The sequence below is a fragment of the Bombina bombina genome, chromosome 2 (assembly GCF_027579735.1).
Source record: "Bombina bombina isolate aBomBom1 chromosome 2, aBomBom1.pri, whole genome shotgun sequence".
Lineage (NCBI taxonomy): Eukaryota > Metazoa > Chordata > Amphibia > Anura > Bombinatoridae > Bombina > Bombina bombina.
The window spans coordinates 172059551-172073321 of NC_069500.1; positions in this window are offsets into that span (position 1 = coordinate 172059551).

The window sequence follows — 13771 nt, forward strand, 5'->3', positions numbered from 1 at the left end:
TAATGGGATTAATCGATACAGGATCTCAAGCATCTATTTTATCTTACAGGTACTACATAAAGCTAAATGAGATAATGCCTCCGAAACCTAAACTCAGGGAATTTGATGGTTCATTAATAGGTGTTGGGGGTGACTTTCTTAAAGTCTGGGCCACTGCCTGGCTAAAGCTAAAGCTGGGAAACAGGGTAATAAGACACCCTGTCATTATAGTGGATCTGCCAAATGAACGTATAATAATTAGTATTGATCTTCTTAAGCGATTAAGTACCATAATTGATTGCATAAATAATGTAATTTGGTCCCAGGTCAAAAGACCTATTAATTATGAAAGGTTCAGCATACCTCACACCAGACATAACTGTCATGTGGAGGAAGAGAAGCCAGATGCTGTTGAAATTCATTTCAGGAATAGCTCTGTACCTGAAATAACTGTCCTTCAAATATATGATCAAACTGCCATAAGAGGCTCTGGTGATCATACCATTAAAAGTTTGCCTGGGAAAATAGCAAATTTTTTCCTTGACAGCGATGTATTAACCATATCTCTCCCCAAGGGGGATCCTAACTCCCCTAAAGAGGGCAATCACTCTCAATTCCTTGCAAGTGCATAACCTTGGAAGATCCAAGTATGCTAAATTAAATTTAAAACAGGAAGCTAGCTAAATAATCCAAGGCTTATTAGCACAATTAATAGATCCTAAAATGATTAAACATATATTTTTCCCCAAGATTACTGGGTCCATGACCTAGATGATAACTCTGAAAGCTATAACATTATAGCTAAATGTTTTTTTATCTATCTCCATAGGTAATAAATCAGTGAAACACCTCTTTTTAGTTTTGAATAATCCCCATAATCAAATATATATTGGCAATGATCTCTTACATAGATATGCAATACAAATAGATTTGATTAACATTTGCCTCTGGAGCAGGTTAAAAGGTGACCCTGAAATATTTCAGGATGAAAATGCAGCCCTGAACTCAAACCAGCCAATGCCATATGCTTTGAATATGCAGGTGTCTAATTATATTGTAATCCTTGCTGGGGCTTATAAATTTCTCTTACCCTTACAGGTAAAAAGAGGCCAGAATTTAAAAACTTTTGAAGCACTAATATGCATCTCACAGAAAATGCAAAATATGGGTATAACAAAGACCCATACTCCTATGGTAAATATTGGAAACATTCCCATACATGTTATTGTGCATAACATGACCCCACAGGATATCACCTTATCCAAGGGAACTACCATAGGATATGCTCTAGAATCCAGTTATTATACTTTCGGATTCCAGAATAATATAATTGAGCTAATATCTGAAAGATACTTAACTGAAGAACAGTTAATAGAACAATCATTTGCATCCATGCCAGAAGGATTATTTACAATTTAATCTATTTGATCTTTCAGCTCAGAGGAAGGCATCTGTAGAATTGAAGAAGTTTCCCTAGTATTTGATCAACCGATCAAAGAACAAGAATACCCCAATACCCAGAATCATGGGATAATGTAGATCATAATCAAGGGGACCACACATCTAGGCTTAAAGAAACCTATATTATAGGACAACCTGAAATCTCTCCAGGATTTCAGCAAATAGTCAAAGAGCAAATCTCCTAAGATAATGGCTGTTCCGGTGATGATGAACACCAACAGCTAAGGGAACTCCTGATGGAGTACAAGGACATTTTTGCTAGGGATTCTTATGACTGTGGGATTACAGACGTACACATTGCAAGAATCCAGACAGATCCCAATGCACGACCTGTCTTTGTTAAACAATATAGACTCCCTTTATCCTCATCTGAATCACTTACAGAAATAGTAAGGAACTTGGAAGAAAGGGGTATCATCAGACCGCGGCACCGCTCTTATAATAATCCTATTCTAGGTATTATTAAGCCTAATGGACAATGGCATTTGTGTGCTGACTTAAGACAGCTAAACAAACGAGCATACATGTCTGTCTGGCCTGCGCCATATATTGACCAGTGACTAGCGCAGATGCAGGGATCCAAAATATTCACTGCCATTGATTGTGCACAGGGATATTGGACCATAAAGGTACATGAGGAAGACCAGTATAAACTAGCGTTCTCATTCCAGAAGGTTCAATATTCATTCACATGGCTCCTGTTTAAATACATAAATTCAGGACATGAATTTGCAGTATTCATGCATAAGGCTATGTCTAACTCACTAGAAAGGGGAACCTTATTTTATGTTGATTATGTGTTAATCAAAAGCACAGACTTTGAAAAACACATCACAGAACTTAAACATGTCCTCAGCCAACTTAAAAGGGCAGGTGTCAAATTATCCCTACAAAAAGCTCAATGGTGCCGTACTCGTGTCAACTTCTTGGGACATGAAGTTACTTCTGAAGGGTTAAATCCTCAGAAGAAAAAGGTGGAAGCTATAATAAATTCTAAGAAACCAACTAACTTAAAGGAATTAAGATCATTCCTAGGTATGACAAATTATTCTTGTACATTTATTGATAATTATGCAGAATTAGCTAAACCACTGACACATCTTCTAAAGAAGGATGTAGTATGGCACTCAATTGTGGCTCAAGATACAGCCATAAGAGAGCTGAAGAGGAAACTCACTCAAGCACCTTGCTTAGCTTACCCTCAAGGTGGTAAACCTTTCTACTTAGAAACAGGTTACACAGATGTAAGCATGAGTGCTGTCTTATACCAAAAACACAATACTCTAAGCAAAGTTATTGCTTATGCGAGCAAAACTGTATCCCCTGTAGAAATAAAATGTATTAATTGCGAGAAAGCCCTCTTATCTACTGTATGGGCTCTACAAAATTTCCACAGCTACATACAGGGCGAGAAAATTATTGTATAAATGGCCCACCAGCCTTTGCTATATTTGCAAAGTGAGAAAATATGAGATGGAAACATATCCAATAGCCGCATAACAGCTTGGACTCTTTCCTTGCAAGGCTGGCCTTTAGAAATTCGCTATAAGCAAAACAAAAAGAATCCAATTGCACAGGGTCTTGCTGAGCTCCATGACTGTACTGCTAAAGATCATGGGGAAGAGTTAATAGAAGATAATTTCCTGGAGGAACAATTTCTTTACCCATATAAAATATACAATGAGGACCATTGTCAAACATTACCTTGGGTATATGTTGATGGTTGTTCTTACCATGTCACTATTGATAATGAGTGTAGATTAGTCGTTGGCATTGGTATATCTTGGGCAAATGGATTCCCAAATATTTCTGTAGGATTCAACATTGGACCAAAATCCAGTCAAGTAGCAGAACTTGCTGCTATTTTAGAAAGTATTGAATTGGCTATTGAACAAGGTATTCATGAATTTGTGATCATCACTGACTCAAATTATGTGTGTGACAGATTTTGAATACCTGCCAACTTGGAAAATAAATGGCATGCAGAAAACTAACAACTAGTCAGTCAAACATGGTACATTGATCTGCGAAATTGATAATTTAGTGGTTTCCAATGGGTTAACCATACACTGGAAAAAGACCAAGGGTCATTCCAGGATTCTAGGTCCTGATAAGGAAGGCAACAATCTTGCAGATTCATTAGCCAAACAAGGAGTCATAACTGGAGAGCTCCTCAACATTGACCCCTTAATGGGTGCTATTCTTGTAGAAGCCATTACCAGAAACAGGCTAAACAACAAAATTAGCCTAAACTGGTACAATGGAGTAAGGATTCTCCTAGTGAGGACCTGATCACTAGTCAAAAAGAAGACCCCATTATAGGTATCTTCTATAAAGACATACAAGACCCTGAAAACAACCCCATCTGAAAAGATGACTGTATTGGTAAGGAAGATCTTAGAATCTTAATGAAATCCAAATCACAATTCAAATTACAGGATGGTTTGTTAATTAGAACCTCCAAAACAGGTATCCAACAATGGGTGGTAGCTAACCAGTTAAGGGGTCTCATGCTTCGACATGCCCATGGTGCTCCCACATCTGGCCATGGTGGTGCCAAATTAACATATGAAATCTTGCGTGACTATGCCTTTTGGTCGCATATGTTGAAGGATGTTCAAACCTACTATTAAAGTTGTTTAATCTGTCGTTTAATGCATAGAGCGCCATTGCAGAAAAGGGGGATGGTAATGCCATGGTCAGATATACAAATTGATTTTATTGGCCCAGTAACTAGGTCATGCCTGTTCACCAAATGGGTAGAGTGCATCAGTGCACCTAATAATAGTGCTGAAACATGCGCATCATTGCCCATCAACCACGTGTTTTCCAGATTTGGTTTACCCCAGCTAATCGGGGGACCCACTTCACTAGCGAAGTGATGATAAAAATGTGGAAAATACTAGGAGTTAAAAGGAAGCTCCATATTGCATATAGAACTGCCTCTAGTGGTGGCGTAGAGCGTTACAACCAGTCCATTGTGAAAATACTGAAAAATGTTGTGAATGAAACAGGTAAGGACTGGGATGTAAAATTACCTCTAGTCCCACTGGCATTAAGAGCAACTCCAAGTAGTGCCACTAAGATATCACATTTTGAATTGATGACTGGTAGAAGAATGGTTCTACTTCAACATTTACTGTATCGTACATCAGACCAGAATTTAATAAACGCTGCTACAACACATCAATATGTGGAAAATTTAAGAAAGCATCTGCAATATGCTTTTGCATTTGCTCAAAGGAACATAGAGAATTCCTCAACTGCCACTAAAACCTGTTATGATCTTAAAACTTCCAAAAAGAAATATGAAATTAATGATAAAGTTTATCTTTATAACTTTGGAAGAGACCAGGTCAAGGAGAAAAAGTTCCTTCCATCATGGAAGGGTCCTTTTGTCATTACTGACAAAATATCCCCAGTTGCCTATAAAATAAGGATACCTAAAATTGATACTTTTATGGATAAATGGGTCCATATTAATCAGCTGGGAGCATGCCATCCTAGGTCCCAACTTCAAGTCATAGAGGGAGAATGACAGGCCATATCCCCAAACACACTAATAAAGTGTTGTAATTTAAATATGAATAAGATGTCTAAATAACATAAATATGAGACTTGAACAATAACAGACTCTCTTCTAGTAAGAATGTCTATAATGCATACTGTCAGTACACTCACCAATTACCACTGGATTTCATTCAATTCCAATACATATGCCCCACATATCTTGGAATGGAAAGGGGGATTTATGTCAGGGTATTGCTAAGTGACATTTTGTGCGTATGTATGTGTATGTATGTATGTATGTATATATATATATATATATATATATATATATATATATATGTAACATCATATTGATAAATGTTGCACCCATATATGAAGCTATTTTGATATAAAAATGCTTTGACCACTTGTAAATGGCTGAGGTGGGTGACACAACCCCCCTTACTGATCAAGACATCTCAAAGTTCAAAGCAGAAATTTGTCAAACCTCAAAGGAATTGCCTTCAAAGATTTCCTGCCTGAATAGTTAGTAATAAAGTTAGTTCATTATAGACCCCCTGTGGTGAGGAGTAGACCTAAAGTCTGAGATTATAATGGAATATACACAAGAATCTCTGGATGACCAGCAATTAAACTGCTTGCCGCATAAGAGTTAAGTAATACACAATGAGTTTCAATATACAAAATCCAGACATTGCATCTCTACTGACTTTGCAAAGAAAGTCTCTTTGCAAATCCTAATACACAATATGCTGGCTTGAGGAGACACTTACAAGCATATGAAAGAAAATTGGGATTTTAAATAATTTATGTTAGAAATTTTCAGATATTTCATTTGTAATATATATATATATATATATATATATATATATATATATATATATATATATATGGGTTCTGAGGGATATCTCATGTTTCACCCATGTTGCACCATATATTAAATATGAAGTGAAACAAACAAATAATTGTATTGGGGACTTTGATATATTTGCCAAACTATTGCAGAATTAATCGCATTTTCTTTTATTTCAGAAATCTGATTTACCAATGAAATTTTGAAACAGATGCCCACTAAATAAGCTGTCCTAAGAATATTATCATAGATATGAGTCCATGCACTCAAAATTTATTAAGACGTGAAATTATGAAATATAATATACTAGTACTAAAGCCTGTGTACACGGGCCATTTTTTGCAGTACAGCGGTCCCACCTCTTGCTCTCTCCCCCTCTCTTTTTCTTTCTCTCCCCCTCTCTTTTGCTTTCTCTCCCCCTCTCCTTTGCGCTCTCTCCCCCTCTCCTTTGCGCTCTCTCTCCCCTCTTTTGCGCTCTCTCACCCTCTCCTTTGCGCGCTCTCCCCCTCTCCTTTGCGCGCTCTCCCCCTCTCCTTTGCGCTCTCTCTCCCCTCTTTTGGGCTCTCTCTCCGCTCTTTTGCTCTCTCTCTCCCATCTTTGGCTCTCCCCCCCCCCTTTCTTTTGCTCTCTCTGCCCCCTCTTTGGCTCTCTCTTCCCCTCTTTGGCTCTCTTTCCTCTTTTGCTCTCTCCTCTTTGGCTCACTTTCCTCTTTTGCTCTCTCTCTTCCCCCTCTTTGGCTCTCTCTCCCCCCCTTTGGCTCTCTCTCCCCCCCTTTGGCTCTCTCTCCCCCCCTTTGGCTCTCTCCCCCCTCTATTTGGCTCTCTCCCCCCCATTTATTTGGCTCTCTCCCCCCCTCTTTGGCCCTTCTCCCCCCCTCTCCTGCTCCCTCTCTGGCTCTGTCTTTCACCCTTTGCCTCTCTGGCAACGCCCCCATCGCGGCACCCAGCCCGGCCACGCCCCATCGCGGCAACACCCGCCTGGCCATGCCCCTCGCCACGCCCGGTCACGCCCCTCACCACACCTGGTCATGCCCCCATCATGAAGCTCCACTCAGCCACGCCCCCGACACTCCGCTTCAGCCTTGCTCTGTGCTGAGTGCTGAGTGTCAGGATCCAAACGGCCAGGTATGTTTGTCACGTGCAGTCTCTACTGCGCATGATACTTGGCCATTCATTATATTGGATATATTAAATAGTCAATAATAATAAAGTTAAAATATATATATATCTATAATAAATTAATTAGTACAGAATTCTAATTAAATGCAAAGTGGTATCAGAATATAGAATGATATGATTCTATTAAAATCAAATAGTTAATAGAATAACTAATTATTAACATAGTACTATAGTACAATATTGAATCATAACCCCTCATAGAAATATGACTCCTAAAAATCATTCCTTGATATTCTAAGTAGGAAATTGTATTGAGCAATACACTAGGGATATGTGTATTATATATATAAATATATATATATATATATATATATATATATATATATATATATATATATATGTGTGTGTGTGTGTGTGTGTGTGTATAAATACAGTATATATATATATATATATATATATATATATATATACACCCATGTCTGGTCTTGAAATAGGCATAGTCAGTTAAATTAGATGGGCCATATAAATTTAATCATTTGCTCTATTAATACTAGGAAATAATAATAAGTATATTGAATATACATTTATTAAAATATATAAAGGAAATATATTTTCCTGTAGTAAATTATTTTGCAAGTAAAAACTATTTTACAATTTCTGTTGCTCCTGGTGGTCGATGCGAGAATTGCAGCCAAAAGGTATTTGGTTGTCAGGAGAGCTAAATTACCAAGGGCCAATGAGAGCTAAGGGTGTACCCAGGGAATATCATTGTATAATTTAGAAATGAAGGTGGAGTTTGTCACAGACAAAAACATTATACAAAAAAGGGAAGACACACAAAAAACACACTTTGGTTTTGGGGCCTGACTTTGAACAACTCTCTGTTGGAAAGAGAGATATACCTCTGTGTTTGTGATACCCTGCTTGCAAAAATAGTGAATAATTTCACGTATGGCTTTGCAAAAACTTTGATTGAAAAATCTGAAACTCTCAAATATTGATAGCTGGTAATGACTGGCAATTTTTATAATTTAATATTTTAAATCAAAGATAGTCTCTATAGCCATAGTTTAATAAAGCTGGGATTTAAATGTATAATTTATAGTTAGAATTTATATTTCATAGGCCTGTGTAGTCTATAATTAATGTTATTAGTGCTAAGTAAATTTATTATTAAGAGGAAAGGATTTAGTATTTTAATGTACATAGGTTAAACCGAAGCTACTGTGATATATTTTAAAAATTGCATATATTATTGTGGTTAAATTGAACTTATTTAATTCAATATTAATTGTTATATGTTGAATTTAAAATATAGTTTCAAATCTGTTTGTTTAATTGCAGTACATAAGATTATTTTGGCCTAAATTAGTGAATTATATTTTCCAAAAAATTCCAATTTGTGGGAGTTAAGTTACAATTCCATTGTGAGGTTTGAACATAGGCAAATACAAATGTTGTTAAATAGGCTATATATTAAATTGGTTAATATTTCTGGCAATTATAAAATGTTCTAATAAAATTTAATTGCGATATTTGATAATTAATTTATTTTGAGTTAAGGTAGATTTATAGATTACATAATACAGAGTACCAGATGGTTTAATTGAATATTAATTGATATAGAGAATTTTTTTTTTCTTAGCGTGTTAAATTACTTTAAGATTGCAATAATCACTTAATATATATACCTGGTCATAAGTGATATTCGGTTTACTACACAAATATAATCATTGTGTTTCATAAAGATTAACTGGTCAGAATTTAGGAATTACTTTAATTGAGATTAAATATTAATGTTTCATAATAATTTTGTTGTCAAATTTAAAGATATCTCAATAGAATTATTTTGAAGTACACTATAGAGATCTAACATTTCACTGGAGTGAACTGATACGATTCTACTGTATTAATTGGAGATATTGCTGACAATAATTGTATGATTTTTATTAATTGTTAATATTTATAATCATATAATTGGTGGCAACATTAAGATAAATACACCAACAAGTGACTCTATACCTTGACAACACATTGGTTCAGGCTCCATTTTTGGCCTTCAGCTGTATTTCCTACCAACAGACTACAGTTGTTTTTTTGCACACATGATTGGAAAATTAATTTTAAAGTTGACTTTCTCTTTTCTTGATATCATTATAGACCCAGTGACTATGCAGCTTTCTCTAACAGATCAAGGATTAAAATTAGTCAGTTTGCTCAAACCTACACTAAATTTCCAACCACCTGTATCTCTATGTATGGAAGTGTTAGGTCTGATGATTGCAGCATCAGATGTTCTTTCTTTTGGAAGATTCCATATGAGACCTCTTCTATCTCATAGAATCCTATGGGATTCTTTAGTAAAGCATTCTCTGTCCTGGTAGATAGTTTTCCAAACTTTCTTTCCGGGGTGTCCTTTATTCACCCTACTTGTTAAATAAGTTCTCTTGGATTGAGGTTTGGTCTGGGGGTCCAGGAGAGCCCAAAGGGATTGGTTTCCACAGGAGGTGAGAATACAAATAATTATCTTTAGGTTCCTTCAGAGCTGTCCTCTTCTGTAAGGAGAAACTTATCTGAGTTTTCATTCAGACAATGTTACAGCTGTAGCTTACATCCATCATCAAGGGGGAACTTGCAGTTCCTTAGCAATGATTTTTGGTGCTCTTCATTCTCTTTTGTTAAAAAGTATTCCTTGGTAGGCTCAGGAGCAGCAATGCACTATTTGGAGCTAGCTGGTGATTGATGGCTGCAAATCTATGCCTCTTGTTATTGGCTCACTAGATGTGTTCAACTAGCTCACAGTTGTAGATTGTTACTCCAAGCCAACCTTGGCTTGCTATTCACCAAAAGATACCAAGAGAATTAAGCTATTTTTTTAAATAAAATAAATTGGAATTGCATTTAAAATTGTATGCTCTATATGAATCATTAAAGTTTGGTTTTAACTTTACTATCCATTTAAAAAACCTAAACTGGCTTGAAAGACTTTGTTTTGTTAAATAATTGCTAATAATACACATTTTAAGAGCCATTTAAAGTATATTAAACAGCCTGTTTCATTATAATAAAAAAACTCTTAGCTGTGGGTTATACTAATAAAATCATTGCAATATGTATTATTCATAATTTCAAAAAGGATTTTACCATTTATTTATGTTTTTTTTTACATCATTTGTGCAGTGTCCATTACTTTTTTTCCCAGCCATACTAGGAGGCTGGAGTCTCTACAGGAAGGAATATGTAGCTCTAGAGTAACATGAGCTGGTTTACTATTTAGATACTTAGTTTTGCTCATGCTCAGAAAAGGCAAAATTGTTTTTTTTTTACACAATCTGTTTCTTTGTATGTTTACTTTGATTTGGCATATTTGTTTTTACTAAAGGAATACTGTTTAATACCCATTTAAATATTCACATCACAAGTACACTGTCTTCTTTATTAACCATGTGTGGGAACATCTGTTCTGACCAGAGGGGAAACTTAGATTTTTCTTCTTTTATTCAAGTAGGTTGAGTAGGTTTACAATCAAGAAAAAAAAAGGGATTAATTGTTTTACAATAGGATGACCAGATTTTGAAAAATGAAAAAAAAAAAAAAAAAACACTTGAACTGCAACCAATTTTTAAAGGTATGTTAAATACAGATTCTCCATAAAATTTTCCTTTATGAGTAAAAAAAACTTTCCAATCCAAATTCATTATTTATAAAAATAGACTGGAGTGCATCTATCCCTATCCATCTATCCCTGTCCCTATCTCTCTAGCCCTATTCCTATATCCCTATACCTCTATCCATGCCCCTATTCATCTGTCCCTGTCCCTCTATCCCTATTCTTTTGTCCTTCTATCCCTCTGTCCCTTTCCCTCTGTCCCTATCCCTCTGTCTCTATTTCTATATCCCTCTATCCCTCTGTCCCTATCCCTTTGTCCCTGTCCCTCTGCCCCATCCCTCTATCCCTGTCCCTCTCCCTCTGTCCTATCCCTCTATCCCAATTCCTCTGTCCCTATCCCTCTATCCGTATACCTCTGTCCCTATCCCCCTATCCCTGTCCCTTTCCCTCTGTCCCTTTCCCTCTATCCCTGTCCCCTATTCCTCTGTCCCTCTATCCCTATCCCTCTATCCCTGTCCCTATCCCTCTGACCCTATCCCTATGTCCCTATCCCTCTGTCCCTATACATTCCCTCTGTCCCTGTCTCTCTTTCTCTATCCCTCTGTCCCTATCAGCACTCTAACCCTCCCCCTCTCTATTGCCACCATCTTAGGTACTGGCAACTGTCGGTACCTATAAACCTCTTTTTTGCTACTCTTTGTTTATTTAATTTTTTCTGTAGTGTAGTGATCCCACCACCTCCCCCCCTAAAATCGCCATTTATCCCCCCACCCCCAAACCCCTTTTCTGTAGTGTAGCTGCCCCATGCCTCCCTGTCCTTTTTTCCTTTCTGTAGTAGGGCACTCCCACTCCCTCCCTTTGTAGCTGCCCCATCACTCCCTGTCCTTTTTTTTTCTGTAGTAGGGCACTCCCTCCACTGCTGAGCCGCCCACACAGTGTCACCATATGTAATGATCAGGCATCTGGCCTCATATGGAGGCGGAGCACCGATCATGCTCCAGCCCCATATTTGGTAAATGCCTGAAGCTTCAGGAACTCCAGCTCTCAGTTGTTATGTTACAGCTGAGAGCTGGAGCTCCTGAATCTGTCTCACGCTGCAAGCTGTGGGCGCAACTGCCGATGGCGACGGACGCATTACAAACACAATTATGTTATAGATATGTGAAAGAGCTAGTATTTATTTATTCTTATCCCTCTGTCCCTATCCCTCTTTCCCTATCCCTCTGTCCCTATCCCCCTTCCAACCCTCCCTCCCCCTCTATTGCCACCATCTTAGGTACTGGCAGCTGTCTGCCAGTACTTATAAACCCATTTTTTGCTATTCTTTGTTTATTTTTTTATTTTTTATTGTAGTGTAGTGCTCTCACCCCTCCACGATCGCCATTTATCCCCCCACCCCCAAACCCCTTTTCTGTAGTGTTGCTGCCCCATGCCTCCCTGTCCTTTATTCCTTTCTGTACTAGGGCACTCCCACTCCCTCCCCTTCATAACTGCCCCATCCCTCACTGTCCTTTTTTTTTGTAGGGCACTACCAATCCCTCCCCTTCCCTCCGCTGCTGAGCTACCCACCCCTTCCGCTAACACCAGCAGAAGATAGTTACAGACGGTGACACACACAGTGTCACCATCTGTAACGATCCCTTGTTATTTCCCAACTTGACTACTGCAATAACCTACTCAGTGGCCTTCCTCTTTCCTGCCTCTCTCCCCCTTCAATCCATCCTAAATGCCTCTGCCAGGCCTCTGCCACATTTCCCGTCGCTCTGTATTTGCTGCACCTCTCTGCGAGTCCCTCCATTGGCTCCCCATTCACAGCAGAATTAAATTCAAAATTCTCACCCTTACATACCAAGCTCTCACCAACGCCGCTCCCCTCTACCTATCCTCTCTAATAAACAAGTATACTCTAGCCCGCCCACTAAGATCCAACAATGACCTGCTCCTTGCATCCGCGACTATCACCTCCTCTCATGCTAGACTGCAGGACTTCTGTCGTGCAGCACCTACCCTCTGGAACACTCTCCCTCGTGCTGTCAGGCTTTGCCCTAATCTTTCTTCCTTTAAATGCTCCCTGAAGACTTTTCTGTACAGGGACGCCTACCACCCAACCCAATAATGAATTAATTTCACTTACCTAACTTTTCCCTCATCTAACTCTGTATTAACATCTTTCTCAATCTTGCAGTCCTTACCGCCTGTTTCTCAACCTCCTACCCTTCTAGATTGAAAGTTCCCACGGGAATAGGGCCCTCAATTCCTCCTGTATTTCTGTGTTTGTAAATTTTGTCCTGTCTCTTACAAGTTTTATATCACTGTTTTATTTAAATGAAGTGTAACAATGGACAGCGCCGCCGCTGCGGAATATGTTGGCGCTTCATAAATAAAGTATAATAATAAAAATAATAATCAGGCATCTGGCCTCATATGGAGGCGGAGCACCGATCGCGCTCCAGCCCCATATGCAGCAGACGCCTGAAGCTTCAGGAGCTCCAGTTCTCAATTGTTATGTTACAGCTGATAGCTGGAGCTCCTGAATCTGTCTCATGCTGCAGGCTATGGGCGCAACTGCCAATGGTGACGGACGCGTTACAAACACGATTATGTTATAGATATGTGAAAGAGCTAGTATTTATTTATCCCTATCCCTATTCCTCTGTCCCTATCCCTTTGTCCCTATCCCAGTTAACAAAAGTATGAGGCACTGCTGATGCTGATTGGCTCTTGTGTGTTTTTCCCCCAAAGCTGACAGTAGCTGAAGGATAACTGTCCACAGAGCTGAGGCAAAATATCTTCCTTTTTACATTGAGGTGTTCAGGTGATATTTTCTTGTCATCTTAGAGTTATGCTACATCATTTTTAAGCTATTTAGCATATGGGTATTAAATCCCTTTAAGATAACATTTTTGCATGAAAATGAAGCTCCTTAGGAAAATAAAACCACAAGGTCCTAACCCTGGTTCACTATACAATAACGACAAGGAGGTTTGAGTTGTCAGCATCTCACTGAAACATATAAGGAAGGATATGTTACTCTCTGCCGTCTGGTATTATGAAGGATGAGAAAGTCATATCATTTATATATTACAGATCAGGAAAAAGAGACCAGTTTCATATAGCTGGTGTTTATCAACTTCGCATTTGCCTTTATTAACTTCCTTTGCACCATAGCAGGATGCTCCTCATATACAGATATTTTCCTCTAATTCTAGGATGTTACAATGCCGCACAATCTGCTACTTG